The 17,222-nt window shown below is 34.8% G+C and overlaps 1 protein-coding gene across 1 annotated transcript in view; it reads right to left on the bottom strand.

The window, feature by feature from the left end:
* Window positions 1-16,769, bottom strand: part of LOC134274137 (uncharacterized) — a 31,287-nt gene extending 14,518 nt beyond the window's left edge. The window contains exons 1-2 of the mRNA XM_062756390.1: window positions 16,705-16,769; window positions 13,353-13,448 (exon numbers count right to left, since the gene is read on the bottom strand). The gene's annotated coding sequence lies outside the window, so the exon portion shown is untranslated. The remainder of the gene's footprint in view (window positions 1-13,352; window positions 13,449-16,704) is intronic.
* Between the last annotated feature and the right edge of the window lie 453 nt (window positions 16,770-17,222).

Here is a 17,222-nt window from a genome sequence, read left to right as displayed (position 1 = left end):
TTATCCATTAGGCTATCGCCGCTCTTGATAATATAATGAAAATATTAAATATTTAACCTTTATTTTTTTCAAAATTTGTTTGTACTTGTAAAACCTGTATTTTCTAGTATTTCGTGGAACATTTCCAAAAGTCTTGAATTGATTTATTAATCAAATTATAAACAATTTTATTTGTGGATCTTAACACATTGATATATATTTCTACACTGAGTTCGGCTTTTAGATTGATGTAATGTGATTGAGTTCTTCGCTCTGTTATTCGAAACTTTTCGAAATGTACGCTCTGTTATTCGAAACTTTTCGAAATGTAAGCATTAAATCATGATTGAAAATAAATTAATTATAGATAAAACACAAAAGTCTATCATCGAAAAAGAAAGAGGAAAAACAGATTGTACTATTATTTTTAATATACTGCGGATATTAACGGTTTCTGTGTCAACAATTTAGTGACAATCCTCGCGTAAGAGTTACCTGTTTAATTACGTTTACAAAAACTTTTTTTAAAATATCATATTCAGTTTCAATTCTTTTTGTATCATAATGGGTATCAAAATAATTGACTTTTTACGATGAATCATAATTTTTAATTTGTTATATGCTTGCGTTAAATTTAATTTTTTAAAAAATAATTGATCATTAAACAATGTTAAAATCTGTCAGTGTACGTTGTGTATGTATAGTTTCCTGTTAGTTAACCGGGGACTGGGGGACACCTAATTAAGGTCTATTGTCTGCCCAGTCGGTTTACTGTACACTGATCATCTGTTAATCTTACCCCGTTTCTCAATGTGTATACATCTGGTCGGATGTCATGTTTAGTCTGATCGGCCGTTCCTCTGAAAATCGATTTTGAAATAACAATCATTGAAGACCGACTAGATTTTGACAGATACTTACCGCTGCATTATTAAAAAAAAACGAATTAATTAGAATTATTCATGATGTAAAAGCCATTAGAAAGTTTTACATGGTAAAAGTCAATCTTTGAAAACTAAACATTTGTATACCAGTAGCCCCCCCCCCAAAAAAAAAGGACAAAGATTTTTTTTCATGAGATTATATAGTTATATTCCTGTGAATTCTGTAGCGGAATGTTTCTTTTAACACATGAAATAAAAATACCGTTTGTTTTTAAAAAGTAATATATATTTTGTGTTCATGAATATAGATAATTTTAAGAACAAATTGATTTTTGGTATGGTAAATTTAAGATATTTCACAAGGACTTGCTCACGGTGTGTAATAATTATTTATTTTTAAAAATCATATACACTAAAAATAAAAACAACGCATGTAATAATGATTTATTTAAAAAAAATAATATACGGTTCTGATACAGGATGTCTTGTTTTATTATCACTGTAAATGATTTTAAGAAAAAATTAGACACCTCGAGCAAGCCCCTGTGGCTATTAGCTAACTTTGTTCCCAGTGATCAAGTTTATGCATGTTGACAAAAAACTCGTAGAAATTATGATCGAGACAGAATTATGAGTTGGATTTTGCGTAAATGATAAAATTGATTTTTGGTATGGTAAATTTAAGATATTTCACAAGGACTTGCTCACGGTGTGTAATAATTATTTATTTTTAAAAATCATATACACTAAAAATAAAAACAACGCATGTAATAATGATTTATTTAAAAAAAATAATATACGGTTCTGATACAGGATGTCTTGTTTTATTATCACTGTAAATGATTTTAAGAAAAAATTAGACACCTCGAGCAAGCCCCTGTGGCTATTAGCTAACTTTGTTCCCAGTGATCAAGTTTATGCATGTTGACAAAAAACTCGTAGAAATTATGATCGAGACAGAATTATGAGTTGGATTTTGCGTAAATGATATTAAAATAACTAAAAGTTAGTTCAAAGATTCTATATAAGATGCGTAAAAGTTTAATGAGGGTTGACCATTAAGTCACCATTAAGCTCAGCTTAATGGTGGCTTAATGGTAGCTTAATGAAGTTTGGACATTAAGCACCTGTAAGTTGCAGCTTAATGGTGGCTTAATGGTGGCTTAAAGGAATTAACTTCTTTAAACCACCATTAAGTCACCATTAAGCTACCATTAAGCGATTGCTTAAAGGTGGTCTTTCGTCTTGTGTAAAATGCCATTTTTGGTTTTTATTATGGGTGCATTATATAGAAAACGATTTACGACCCCCCCCCTTTTTTTTCTCGTAATACGTTTATCGTTAATTTAGTATGTAAATATTCACTTAAAACCACCCACACGCTTTTTTTTGTTGCAGTCTGAAGATCCTGTAATGTTCAGATATCCGAATAGTTCTCTTATAAAAAAAAAAGTCGGAAACAAACTCCCTACCACCCTTCATGAAATATAGGCACAGTAGGTAACAACTAATTCACTAAGGTAGGGCATTAGACCTAATCATAAGTTACAGCCAGTTCAGTTTATGGTTCAAGAGGTACAATTACATACTGGTATATACAAGTGTATGCCATACCTTGTTTGAGTGTAAAAAAATATTTTCAATTACCGGTATGTCAATTACTTTAATATTTGTACCCTGCTCATTCAAGTTTAACATTACGACAATAATCAGATAATGGTTTCCTGTACTTTATCCTCATATCATGCATAAATATGCACGTCAATCATGAATACTGTTTAAAAATCAAAAGTTTCCCCCACACTATAACATATCAATAAGATGCTTTATCTTCATCGTTTCTATATAGAATAGATTAGACTTTATTTCCAATCATGGTCCCACTGGGGGCATACAATGATTATGTAACACAGATACATGTATATTATCACATGAAATAGAGACAATGTACATAATTGAAACATTAAACCAATTATGCAAGTCCATAGTGCCCCCCCCCCCCCCCCCCCCCCGAAATAACTGGTTATTAGCTGCTTATTACAGTGTAGCTATGGAAGTTCTCATTCTTAGGCAGGTTTGCAGGTCCTCCTTCCCCTCTGCAATTTTAACGCAGTATGGTATTGCACTGGATTTTCTTTTACTGGAAAGCGATTGAGAACATATAGGACACCCCCCCCCCCTCGCTTCCCCCACAAAATATGTTCTTCGATTTTTTTGCTCACCTCAACGAAGTTGGGCTGTCATCTTTATCATTAATGATAAGGAAACGGATTAATATAAGTTTTAGAAACTTGTTTCCGAATCCTGTTTGATCTTTGTACTTCTTGCCTGTATTTCTTGCTTGTCATGTTCAAATAAAAATATGGTTTAAACTAAATGTAACGTGTTTGCCTAACACATATACTATATGATTTTTCTCAGGGTCTAGGGCCCCCTCAGATACCTTGCTGAGGAATTTGATTGTTGACTAAAACTTATTTACATATGCAAAATATACAGATATCGGGTGCTTTCCTAGCACGCAAATAAACGAAATAATTAATTAAACCGCCTCTTGATCAATTGGGCTTCTATCTCTAAAACGACTTCTAGAAGCGCCCCAAAGAAACAACCAAAGCGCCAGCACGTCGCTTCTCCCAGAAGCGACAGGTTACCCTTAGATTAACACAGAAAGACCGTTTATGCAACGCTCACGTAGACTGTTACATATATCAGGTAAAAACTGTTCTGCACATCGCAAAGCAATAATGACTTATGAACAGACTTACCGCTGTTGTCTATCTCTTTGATAATACCGCACTTCTCCGCTAGCACTCTATCAGTAACTGCATCAGAAACTGACTCTATCGAGTCTCGACGCCTTACATATACTACGAGTATATCACGTGACATACCCACTCGGAATGTCTGGGGACTCGGCGTTTTACGAGCTCAGGGTCCTTTCGGAACGCCCTGTCTTCTTCCCTTAATTATCTATTTCCGTTACATTACCCACGCCTCAGATTCAAGCGTCCTCGCTTGCACAGGAAAATAAAACAAAGAGGCATAAAAAAACAATTTTTTTTATTTACAATGATTCAAATACTGTCAATTCCTTTGACAAGGTAAACACTATATACAAATATTACATCAATAAGCTGTCTAGCAAAGATCTACCACATAATCTGATAAATAAGCAGGAGTCCGTCTGCTTCTACCAGATCTTTGGGGCTTCTGATCGATCACTGAATCATTAACACCCTCTCTATCAATGCCTAACTCTTCAGACTCATCTTGTTGTAACGTGATACTTTCATTCTGATCGACATCATCAGAATCACTTAGTTCTACCTCACCAGACAGAATCTGAGGTTTAACCAACCTCATTCTGTCTACATGTATCACCTGTGGCGAACCTTTACTACCACAAGATACTTTGTACGTAAAATCGGAACACTTTTCTAGAACTTCGAAAGGTCCTTGCCAAAAGCTTGTTAGTTTTGGCGATGTACCCATACGTCTGCGAGGAAAGAATACGTAAACGTGGTCTCGAGGGGAGAATCTCTGCCACCGTAACTTCTTGTCATGGTAGCGTTTTTGACGCATCATTTCCCCTCTAGTATTTTCCCTCACAATACGATGTGCTTCTTCCAGTCTCTCTTGAAGCAACCAGGCCCATCTATTCTGTGGAATTGGCTTTCGCTGTACCTCCATTTCGTATACGAGGTCGAGCGGCGTTGTCGCTTCTCTACCAAGCATAAGGTAGTTTGGAGAGAAGCCAGTGGTGTCATGCTCCGCTGATCTATATGCCATCATGACATACGGCAACTGTTCGTCCCAATCTGTATGATTTTTGTTCACACAGGAACTTAACATGGCTTCAAGAGTTCGATTTAACCTTTCCACCATACCATCTGACTGTGGATGGTAGGGTGTAGTGCGAGTCTTTTCAATTTGCAATAGCTCGCACACTGAATGGAACAAATCACTCTCGTATTGACGGCCTTGATCTGAGTGTATTGTATAGGGTACTCCGAATCTAGTGATGACCACTTCAACCAGAATCTTTGCCACAGTTTTTGATTCCATATTTGGCATCGGGAAACATTCAGTCCAGCGAGTAAAATAATCTGAAACTACCAGTATGTATCTGTTACCAGATTCTGTCAATGGCAGTTCCCCCATAATATCTGTTGCTATTCTATCGTAATAAACTTACGCCCGTAGAGGTAATGCTTAAAGTACTTAGTAAAATATACTGCCGCCAGCAACTCTTTTCTCGTCACGCAATATTGCCTTTCAGACTTTGTAAAAGTCTTGCTGGCGTAGGCAATCACTCGTTCTTTACCATCAAGCACTTGCGACAATACTGCTCCCATTGCAAAGTTACTTGCGTCCGTGTCTAATATGAACGGCTTACTAAAGTCAGGATGTGCAAGGATGGGGGCACTTGTCAGTCTAGATTTTAATTTTTCGAAAGCTCTTTGACAATCCTCACTCCAAACGAAGGATTTGCTTTTCTCTGTCTGTTTGTGAAGGGGTTTTGCTATACTCGCAAAGTCTTTCACAAACTTCCTGTAGTAGCTACATATACCCAGGAATGAACGTAGCTCACTCACACTGGCTGGCACGGTCATTTCCTTAATCGCCTCAATCTTCTTTGGATCCGTAGTAATACCCTTCTCGGAAATTATGTGTCCGAGATATTCTACAGACTTGCAAAACAAGGAACACTTCTTGGTCTTCAGTTTCAACCCTGCATTTGCCAATCGGTCGAACACTTTGCTCAGGTTTTCCAACATGCCTTCAAATGTTTTACTAATGACGATGATATCGTCCAAGTAAATCAAACATATTTCCCAATTCAACCCTGCAAGGACTGTCTCCATCAATCTTTCAAATGTCGTTCCGGCATTGCACAAGCCGAAGGGCATCACTTTAAATTGATATAATCCTTTTCTTGTGGCAAAAGCAGTCTTTATTTTGTCACTGGTCTCCATTTCCACCTGCCAGTATCCCATAGCCAAGTCGAGAGTTGAGAACCACGAAGCACCACTTAGACTATCTAACATGTCGTCGATCCTCGGAAGAGGGTAAGCATCTTTCAAAGTAACCTTGTTTAATCGCCTATAATCGATACAAAATCGAGTTGATCCATCCTTCTTCTTAACTAGAACGATACCCGAGGCCCACGGACTAGACGAAGGTTCAATTACATTCCTCTCAAGCATATCGTCCACTAACCTATCCGCTTCTTCTCTCATGTGTATCGGTAACCGTCTTGGTGGCTGTACATGGAATCAGACGTTATCCTATTGGCTGATGTGTTTGAAAACTTCAGAAATCTATGCCTTAAAATCTATGAACTTGATCCTGCACATTTTTATACTGCACCGGGATTGGCATGACAGGCGGCTCTCAAAATGACAGATGTAAACTTCACAGACCCTGATATGCACTTATTTATCGAAAGGGGTCTACGAGGAGGCATTTCAATGATATCTCAACGATATGCAAAAGCAAACAACCCATATGTAGAAGATTACGATCAAAACCAACCAACTAACTATCTCATCTACCTTGATGCAAACAATTTGTATGGATGGTCAATGAGTCAGGCCTTACCCACACATGGATTTCGGTGGCTTTCTAGAGAGGAAATCGATTCTTTAGATGTTCAAAATGCAACAGAAATGTCTGAAGAAGGTTATATCTTGTCAGTAGACCTTGAATACCCAGCAGAATTACATGATACTCACAGCGATTACCCATTGGCACCGGAATCATGTGAAGTGAAACAAGACATGTTATCACCATATCAGCTACAACTCCTTAAAGGTTTACATCTTGGGGAAACCTCCGCTCGAAAACTTGTCCCGAATCTCAGTAATAAGAGGGATTATATTGTCCATTACAGAAATCTTCAACTTTATATGTCTCTTGGCATGAAGGTCACCAAAATTAACCAAGTTGTTGCTTTTCAACAAGTGCCATGGTTGAGAAAATACATCGATTTCAACACAAACATGAGAAAAGCAGCCAAGAATGAATTTGAGAAAGATTTCTACAAATTAATGAATAACAGTGTATTTGGGAAAACTATGGAGAATTTAAGAAAGAGGGTCGATATTCAGCTAATCCACAGGGAGCAAAGACTTCTCAAAGTGACAGCAAAACCAGGGTTCAAATCATTCAAATTATTCAACGAAGATCTAGCATCAGTAGAACTTACAAAACAAAATCTTGTCTTGAACCGCCCTATTTACGTTGGATTTTCAATCTTAGAATTATCAAAGGTGTTGATGTATGATTTCCATTACAACAATGTCAAAACCAAGTATGAAGATAAGGCTGAGCTCCTGTTTACAGACACAGATTCCTTATGCTACAACATATTTACAGAAGACTTGTACAAAGACCTAGAAAAGGACAAAGACAACTTCGATTTTAGTGACTACCCAACTGATCACTTTCTGTATGATGCTACAAATAAAAAAAGTCTTAGGTAAAATGAAAGATGAAACAATGTCAATACCAATGACTGAGTTTATAGGACTGAAACCAAAAATGTACAGCCTTACTTATGGATCAAGTGAAAAGCGTACTGCAAAAGGTGTCAGCAAATCGGTGATAAGAACAAAATTGCGTCACTTATCATACAAAGAATGTTTACTTCAAAAGGAAGCTCAAATGGAAACGATAGTAGCATTTAGATCAGACAGACATCAGATACACACCATAGCATTAAACAAGACAACTCTTTCCCCTTATGATGACAAACGGTATATATTAGAAGATGGAATACATACATTAGCTCATGGTCATTGGAGGATATCCCATGATGCAACAGAGATGGCTATATAAAGTGATGAGTGAAGAAATCAAGCCATTTTACTTTTAACAGCCAAGGAGTCAACATCAATCATCATGAATCAGTGTAAACTTTGCCTGAGATCTTATGTCTGGCCTCATGATTTACAGCGTCACCTGAAACAGAAACATTCCGCAAAACAGCAGCAACAAGAGTTAAACGAAACTTTAAAAAATCATAACCACGAGTCTCAATTCCTCAAGCAACAGCAGGAATCCACTTCATTTCCCCAGCAGCAACAGCAGCAGCAGGAATCCACTTCATTTCCCCAGCAGCAGCAGCAGCAGCAGCAGCAGCAGCAGCAGCAGGAATCCTCTTTATTTCCTCAGCAGCAGCAGCAGCAGCAGCAACAGGAATCCACTTTATTTCCTCAGCAGCAGCAGGAATCCACTTTATTTCCTCAGCAGCAACACCAGCAAGAGTCCACTATATCTCCCCAGCAGCAACAGCAGCAGCAGGAATCCACATTATTTCCTCAGCAGCAGCAGGAATCCACTTTATTTCCTCAGCAGCAACACCAGCAAGAGTCCACTATATCTCCCCAGCAGCAGCAGCCGCAGCAGCAGCTTTTTCAATTCAAGCATCCATTTACTGCCAACATATCGGGACCAACCTCATGTGGAAAAACGTACTTTGTCAAATTACTGTTACAGAACTGTTTAACCAAAATTGATCCTCCACCAGAACGAATAATTTGGCTTTATAAACGTTGGCAACCTTTGTATGATGTCATTAAGAACACGGTTTCCCCCAGAGTGGAATTCATTAAAGGGATACCAATAGATTTAGAAGAAGATTCTTTTTTAAATCCTCAAACAAGAAATTTGTTGATTTTAGATGATATGATGTCAAGTACCTCAAAAGATCCTCGAATCAATGAATTGTTTACGGAGGGAAGTCATCATAGGAATTTATCAATCATTGCCATTAACCAGATTTTGTTTTACAACAAGGACCCGACTCAAAGACGTAATTGCCATTACATTATTCTGTTTAATAACCCAATTGATAAACAACAAGTGATGACACTTGCTCGACAAATGTATCCAGGAAACTCTCAGCATTTGATGCGACATTTTAAAGAGGCCACAGAAAAACCTTACGGATATTTATTGATTGATTTAAAGCCAACAACACCCGAATCAATGCGCATGCGCAGTGATGTATTCACCAACACATCTATAAAAGAACACAAACTTGAGACGATAAGTCATTCGCAGAAATCTTTTCGAGAAGAAAGGACGCAACCTAGTAACTCTGAAGAAGAAAACAGTTTGTCTACTGACACCGATTTTCCTTCATATTTGAAATCTATCATGGCTTCCTGTGACGATTGTGGTCTTGTTTTTGAGAGTACTCATGACCTTCAAAGACATATTAAGAGATGGTGTCCAGAGAATCATAGCCGTAAAAGAAAATTACAACTGGATGATGATGAGAAGGAAACAAACAGAAAGAGATCTCGTATACTTCAGTCAGATGAATTCGAGATTGAATCTGATGGCGAGTCTTCTGACACATCAGCAGAAGAAGACTATTTTAAAAGAATAAGAAAAAGATCCAAAGCTAAAAACGAGGAAATTTGGTCTGAAAAAGTCGAAAAATACAAAAACAGTGGATTATCTAAAAAGGACGCTGAAGAAAAAGCAGATAACAAAATGAAAGAAACTGATTTCATCACGTTTTTAGATTTATATGGTCATTCAATCTTAGACTTTTTAGATTTAAAAGATGGAAAGATCCACGAGAAAGTCATGAAAAGTGTTAAAAAGTTTCTCAAAAAGGGTTATGAAAATTTACCAGCAATTCGCATGACTCTAAGGAAATACAAACATTTACTTGAAGAAATGATGTTGGAAACAGATGACGAAGAAACAGATACTGAAGACGACAATGATGAGACCGATAACGAAGGTGAATCAGAGGAAGATTCAGAAGGGGATGAAAATGATGAATGAACATTCCATGCTTAAATATAGATGACATATTGTTATGCGTTCACTTTGCTGCTGTACATTGAAAAGGAAACATGTCGTGGGAGGATTATTTACATGAAATTTATTACAATCCAAGTAATGCTGGTAGTTTTTCTGGACCTGACAAATTATTCCGATATGTTAGGAAAGATGGTAAATATGTGATAAGCAAATATAAAATAAGGAAATGGTTACAAAACCAAGAGGCCTACAGTTTACAAAGACCACTACGAAGACGATTTCGAAGAAACAAAATAATGGTAACCGGCATAGATGACCAATGGTCTGCTGATCTCATGGATATGGTCAAGTTTGCCAAGTATAATGATGGATACATGTATATTTTGGTTGTTATTGATGTTCTCTCAAAGTATCTTTGGATGCATCCTTTGAAAGACAAAAAAGGAATTTCCGTTGCCAATGCATTGCGGGAAATTTTTCTAGAAGGTAGAGTGCCCAAAAGAATACGAACAGATAAAGGACAAGAATTTCGATCCAAGGAAGTTCAGAAAGTCTTCAACAGTTATGAGATAACACACCTCTATGCTCAGAATGAAACCAAAGCTGCAATTGCTGAGCGTGTCATCAAAACTGTTAAAACGAGGATTTATCGATTCATGACTTACCAACAATCGTATGAATACATAGACAAACTTCAAACATTTGTGAAAAGCTACAATAACTCATATCACAGAACGATTGGCATGGCACCTCAAAATGTTAACAGTAAAAATGAAACAGCTGTATGGTGGAGAATGTATTGGCCAAAAGATAATACGGTCATTAAAAAATCAAAAACAATAAGAAAGCCTTTCAAATTTAAAATTGGTGATAAGGTTAGACTCACCCATATCAGGAATCCATTCTCCCGTGAATATGATGAAAAGTGGACAGGGGAAATATTCATAATTTCACAAAGAATTTTACGTGGTGGACTACCTGTCTACAGGGTAAAGGATTTTGATGAAGAAGAAATCAGAGGAACCTTCTATCAATCAGAACTTCAAAAAGTAGACGTAAAAGAGGACGACCTCTGGAAGGTAGAAAAGGTCTTAAAAACAAGAGGAAAGGGTAGACAAAAACAATATTTTGTAAAATGGCTTCATTATCCAAAGAAATTTAATTCTTGGGTTAATGCTTTTGATATATCTGAGTTGTAAATAGAAGAGTGTACTACCCAGAAAAGATCAAACTTTGGATTCCATCACATTGAAAAGAACGTACATACACACAGATCGTTTGAAGTATGGTATGGTGGATGGTAGATGACTCTTACATGGATAGTTTAAATATTTTACTTGTATATTATATATTAGGGTGTAGGTCATTGTAAAGTGGACTTGGGATGGCTCTCCGACCCAAGCTTCATTATTGTAACGGAGATAATAAAATATGTACAATTGTATTGATTTTTTTTTATGATAAAGAGTGATACATGGACTGTGCATGTAATGTTTGGGATCATAACCTGTAAAGTATTGAGTACATAACTGAGATCCGATGTTCTAAGGGGAAAAAAAATTCGTATATGCATATTTGCTAAAAATATGTAACACCTCAGTTTAATACTAATCATTTTTTCATCACCATTTACAATTGGTATCATGGATTTTTTTTTTAAAAACTGCAACATAAAAACAATTGAACTAGCTTTAACTTAGTCATTAATCATCAAATTTTCATTTTTGTTAGAGTCAAAACTTCCTAACCAAGGCAAATGGAAAAAAGACAGAAGAAATTAGCGAACATATACACATCATTGTAAACTAATGAATTATGTAACACATACCACGGTATTCCTTAATCAATCAATCAATCAATCAATCAATCATTTTTTATAATTTATTTAGCTTTTATGATTGGTTTCTAAATATAAAAAATAATAATAATACATAATTAATTAATGAGTAAATTAGCCATCTGTATGACGTCATAGGTAGCCTCACACCTTGGGAGGCTATCGGAGGCTACTCCATGTTAACTCTATGGGAGGCTACTGTCCCAGAACTCTGGTTTTTCCCCCTACTGTTGATTTTTACGTCGCGGGCTCGAATCCCAGTGTGGGACATGGAGACCGGTCCTTCAGATGAGACCGTATAAATCAAGGTGCCGTGTAGCAGTAGGTACTGGCACGAAAAAACCTCACTACTCAATGGTCGTATATGCCAAATATAGGACAAAATTTGCAGCTCTCCACAGGCAAGTAGTGGCGTCTCCATAAGAGTGAAAAATTCTCGAGAGAGACGTAAAACAACATACAATCAATCAGTCAATCAATTTGTACACAAAGGATTGGATTCATTAGACGTGTATATCTTGTAATGCAATCTATCATTCAAGCTAAATAAAAAAAAATACTTTCAGTTTTCAGGTAAGGATGTAATGTCGCCTCTGTGAACCTCATTTCATTTATTTACATGACTTTTTTTCACAATGTTATTGGGGTCTGTATTGAGATTGGTAATTTTTTTTATTGTGGTTGATAATAACATATATCTTCTAAAGAACTTTTGATTGACCTCAGATTGACTATAGATGATTATGGCCTATAAATAAACTTTTATGATAACTTTGTGAGTGATTTATTTTTACGTGATGACTTAAGTTTGCAATGTTTATTTTTAAATAACATTGTAATAGGTGTATTCTTACATAATTATTTTGTGGTGGGTTTATTTTATAGATTAATTTTGTAATGAGTTTATTCCTACGTCATGGCATTGTGTTGGGTCTACTTTTTTTTTTTTTTTTCTTTTGAAATTTAATGTGTCCCCTCATTCCCTTCTTAAATGTACAGAATCAGTCAGAATGGGTGTCTTGAATACTTAGAGTACGGGTTTGCCAGTATAATCGGTTGTGCGGAGGCATCGTCCCCTGGTACCCTCTGTATCCAAGTTACCTTTTCTTTACATTAATTGTATGCTACCTTCAAGATCACAGATTTACATTTATACAGGATAGTACCATTTGTTTATATATATACATATATTTGTGTGTATATTATTATTTTTGTATGCATGGATATGTGTAACAATAAGTGTATGTTTATAATATATACTATACATACATATGTTTGTATATAAATTATTATTTTTGTATGCACGGATTTGTGTAACAGTAACTGTGTGTTTGTGTATGTGGGTATGCATATGTCAAATATCTATTGAACTAACTCCAAGAGATTAGTTTGCATTAAGTTTCTAATTATATGCTAAGTACTTATTATGAAATTACTATTTCTGTTAATACTTAAATGATTTTTTTTGAATGACCATCTTCAATACTTAGGGTACAGGTTTGCCAGACTGGCTGTGTAGAGGTATCATCCCCTGGTGCCCTTTGTATTCAAGATGCACTAGTTTTATATTAGAGTACTGCCATTACTACAAGATTTTTTATTATTTTTTTTTTATTTTTTTTTTTTAATTTACCTTATATCTATCATTTTTATTTAATTGTGTTTTCTTTTATCATTCTATGGTTTCTATGCTTTTGATCCAGTGTGGTGATGCACTTCTCAATGTCAAACTTAATCACTAGTCATGTTACATTATCCTTAATATAGAATTGTAATCAATGTTATCATTTTGTAATAATTGTTCATGCCCCCTGTGGGCCCTTGATTGGTGAATAAACATAATATAATATAATATAATATATTACCTTTTTGGCAGGCATTTCCGGTATACCCCCATCTACAGCTGCAGGTGTCTGGTCCTATACAGGTACCTCGTCCATGACAATTTCCGGTACAAAGAGCTGGAAATACATATGTTTTCTTACATCATTGACAGTTGCTTTTACAAACAGACCAGCAATTTACTTACCATGTCAAAGGTTATTTGCAAAATAATTGTTAAAATCATTCTGATTGTATACACAAGTATTCTGATGACGAACTTATGGTCCACAAATGCCAGAATGCATGTGCAGAAAATTACCTAGTCAACAAATAAATAAAGTATTAGTCGGACGCAGCTTGAACCACAAATGAACCACCCAAAAACTAACAAACTTTATTCCGAAGAAAAAGAATGTATATCCGTTTTTGAAGTCATTTAAACTCTAGCACACATAAAGAAAACGTAAATTTATTCATGTATGCGTTAATATTGACACTTGCTGGATACCTCGCATGGAATCAACTGTGATTGGCCAAAACCGATAAAAATATTATTGCTTGCCAATAAACAAAAAAGAGGGAAAGTAATAACTTTAAAGTTCGTAAATGTCAGAGATGAGATGAGGCCCTAGGGTCATGAAACAGACTTAGACTTCAGTCAAAAATTTTAGGAATGTAGAAAATGTTAAAAACCTGGTGAAATGAACTCTTATGTTCTTAAAAATCACCAACTTAAAACGTGTAGGTCTTTTTACCATATTCTGGACAAAAGTCATTTTCCAAGTTGCTTTTCGTTCTATTCTTTCAAGTTTTTTAATTATCGAATATCTCAAGCCTAATTCTACAACGTGTTCATGTACTTCTTCACCCTAAAAGTATATTCATTTAAGTTCTGGTCCAGGGATCATGAAACATCTTAAACTTAAGTCAAAAGTTTTATGCTTTTGTAAAAAGTTGTAGAAATTAAGCAAACGCATAAATGTTTTTAAAGTTGCTGTACACAAGTTTTTTTGTCTGTAAATTTAGAGATTAATCTGTTATTTAATAAATATTTTTCAGTGAAAAACATGGAGATAACGAACTGTATTTAAGCTCAAAAATCCATTTAACAATATCAAATAGGAGCAGAGCGAACATGGACCTCCAAAACATCAGAAGTGGGATTAGGTGCCTTGGAGGAGTGACCATAACCCTTGCAATTGATAAATTTTGACTAAAGTCTAAGTCTGTTAGATGATCCTTTGTCTTGATGAAGCCCGAAAACCACTTAATATAAGAAGGAAAAATTTAGGGAACACAAATTTTTCAATTGGCGTCATAATTTCATAAATGCATGTTTTATAAATTCAGTAGAAAATAACAGCAAACGATAGGCAAATATAAAAAAGAAGACAATGACACTTTCTCAGAATGGATTAAATGTATCAAATGTATATCGTAATTGCGCATTAAGTGATTGAGGAGCAATATGAAAACCATTTATCCTTCTACCTTCGTTAATGAAAAAGTAAAAATTAGAATAAGATAGATTACACGATCATTATATTCTGGTACCCGCTGACAAAGCAGGTACACGTGTAACAACATTGTTTTTGCATGTATGGCTAATTATTTGAAATGTACGATGGAGGAACTAGGATTTGATTCTGCAAGTTATAATATTTATCCAACTTATAACCATAGCTCTCTGTCCAAGGAGTAAATTCTTCAAAACCATACTTAAGGTTTCGTCAAAGGTCAACATGTCTAAAAATTATTTTTACAATAGCTCCAAAACTATGTGTGGTATGAAGTCAAAATGTTTACAATTTAAATATAATAACATTGATTAATAGATAGAAAGTATCACTTGATAACAAATATTTTTAAAAAGATATTTTTTGAGAAAAATTGTATCAGAAAATGGGCATATTTAAAGAGAAATGCACCTGCTTAATTCTGTCCTTTTTGTGAAAACCATCATTGCAGAAATAATATATGTTTATCATTGAAGGTCAAGTTGGACGTGAATGGTCTCTGCAAGGCTGTTATTGAAAGCATGACATGTTACTGTATAAAGACAAGACCCCTGTAGAACCTGCCATTTGCAATGTACTTTCGCTTTCAAGTCTTAACATTTGGACAAAATAAACTGGGAAAACAACTTTTCAGAGGCTATCCGAGTCCAATTGCCCTTCATTGATAAACATATTTTGTCTCTGCAGTGATGGTTTTCACTAAAAGCACGGAATTCATTAGGTGCATTTTCTGAAAAAATATTCATTTTACAAAAGATTTTTTCTCAATTTAAATTTTTTTCCTAGTATTTTTTTTTTATCAAATGATACTTTCTATCTGTTAATCAATGAAAAATTTATAAACTGTAAAAGTTTTAACTTTAAACATATCATAGTTTTGGAGTTATTGTAAAAATAAATTTTTGGACATGTTGACCTTTGACGAAACCTTTTAAAGTTTTAAATATTTTATTATTCCCAACAATCAAAATGAGCTTGAATAACAATACCAATACTGGATTCCAAAATTTCATAAACGTCCTTACAAACAAAGATACTTATATAGCAGGTTACAGTAAATGTTGTACCAAGCCTCTTTCTCTACTTTTCACTAAAATATTAACAACAAATAAAGAAGAAACTTCACGAGTACTGTACGAAAGTATATTTGAGAAGTGGTATAAATCGAATGTGGATACCTAAAAACTCAAAGGAACTTTTAGAAAATTTGGAATAAAAATATATTAACGAAATCAATAAGATCAAAACGTTAGACTTTTCACACGTTTTACAACCATTCCCACGATAAATTAAAGCGCAGATACATGTATAATAAACAGCTGCTTTTTAAAAAGTAGGGAACCCACTCGTGCCCCTGACCCTTAACACTTGTCCTTGGTCCTCTAGCTAATTCGATATTGCTATATAAGAAAGTATACATTTTAAATATAATATTTTTTATAGATTTATTAAAGGATTCACCCTTTACTATGAACAAGAACAACAAGAAAAATTGACAAGAACAGAATTATTAACACTGGTAGAGCCTCTTTTTTCGACAACGTTTGTTAAAACAGTTCAAATAATTACATATAATTAATCTGTTAAAAAGGAAACATTGCAAGATTTAATTTATGAGTAGTTAATTTTACCATGAACAACCTTCCTTTTTGAATTCACATAAAAAAATTAAGAGCTGAAAATATTTTACTCAACATTTTAGGTGATTGAATCTAATTAATGGGATAAGATCTCGAGAGTATATTATATACTATGGTTACTGATTAAAAAATACCTACAAAGGACCCACGACACGTATATGAAGCAAACGAGAATCATGGCTAATAATCTCAATATAATTTAAAGAAAAATATGTTTTATTTGTTACTTTACTTACGACGGCAGTTTGATCCTCCGTAGCCAGGACAGCAGGTATATGTGTAGATCTCGTGGGATCGCCACGGCCAAGAATACAGGGTACTGCGAGAAAATTATCACATGGTTGACAACAGACAGTAAAAATAGATAACTGTAGTTTATATGAACTATCGAATTGATTAGATCTTTCATTAGACATGGCCGCGGGAACAAAGGGGGGTGTGCCCCAAATAATTTTGCTGATAAATATAGAATTCTTTAGTAAAGATAGCTAATATATGCCATTGTACCCTCAATAAAAAACGTCTGATGATCCTTATTTGCTTGTCAAAGAATTTTGGGCATTTGACAGTGCCCTACCGAAAAAGTTCATATTTTTAACAAATTTATACCTCAAAGAGATTTACAAAAAATCCAAAATCTTAAGAAAAATGTGAGAAATTGCTGCAAATTAACATTAAGAATGAATCTGGAGGTCAATTCATTAAGTTAGATTAAAACAAAAGATTGAATTCGACATTTAGATATATCGACGAC

The sequence above is a fragment of the Saccostrea cucullata genome, unplaced genomic scaffold (genome assembly GCF_032062105.1).
Source record: "Saccostrea cucullata isolate Sc308-1 unplaced genomic scaffold, CSIRO_AGI_Scuc_v1 ctg2527, whole genome shotgun sequence".
In the NCBI taxonomy this organism is placed as follows: domain Eukaryota; kingdom Metazoa; phylum Mollusca; class Bivalvia; order Ostreida; family Ostreidae; genus Saccostrea; species Saccostrea cuccullata.
The sequence above is the reverse complement of the archived record's forward strand: the minus strand, read 5'-3'. Positions and strand labels throughout refer to the sequence as shown.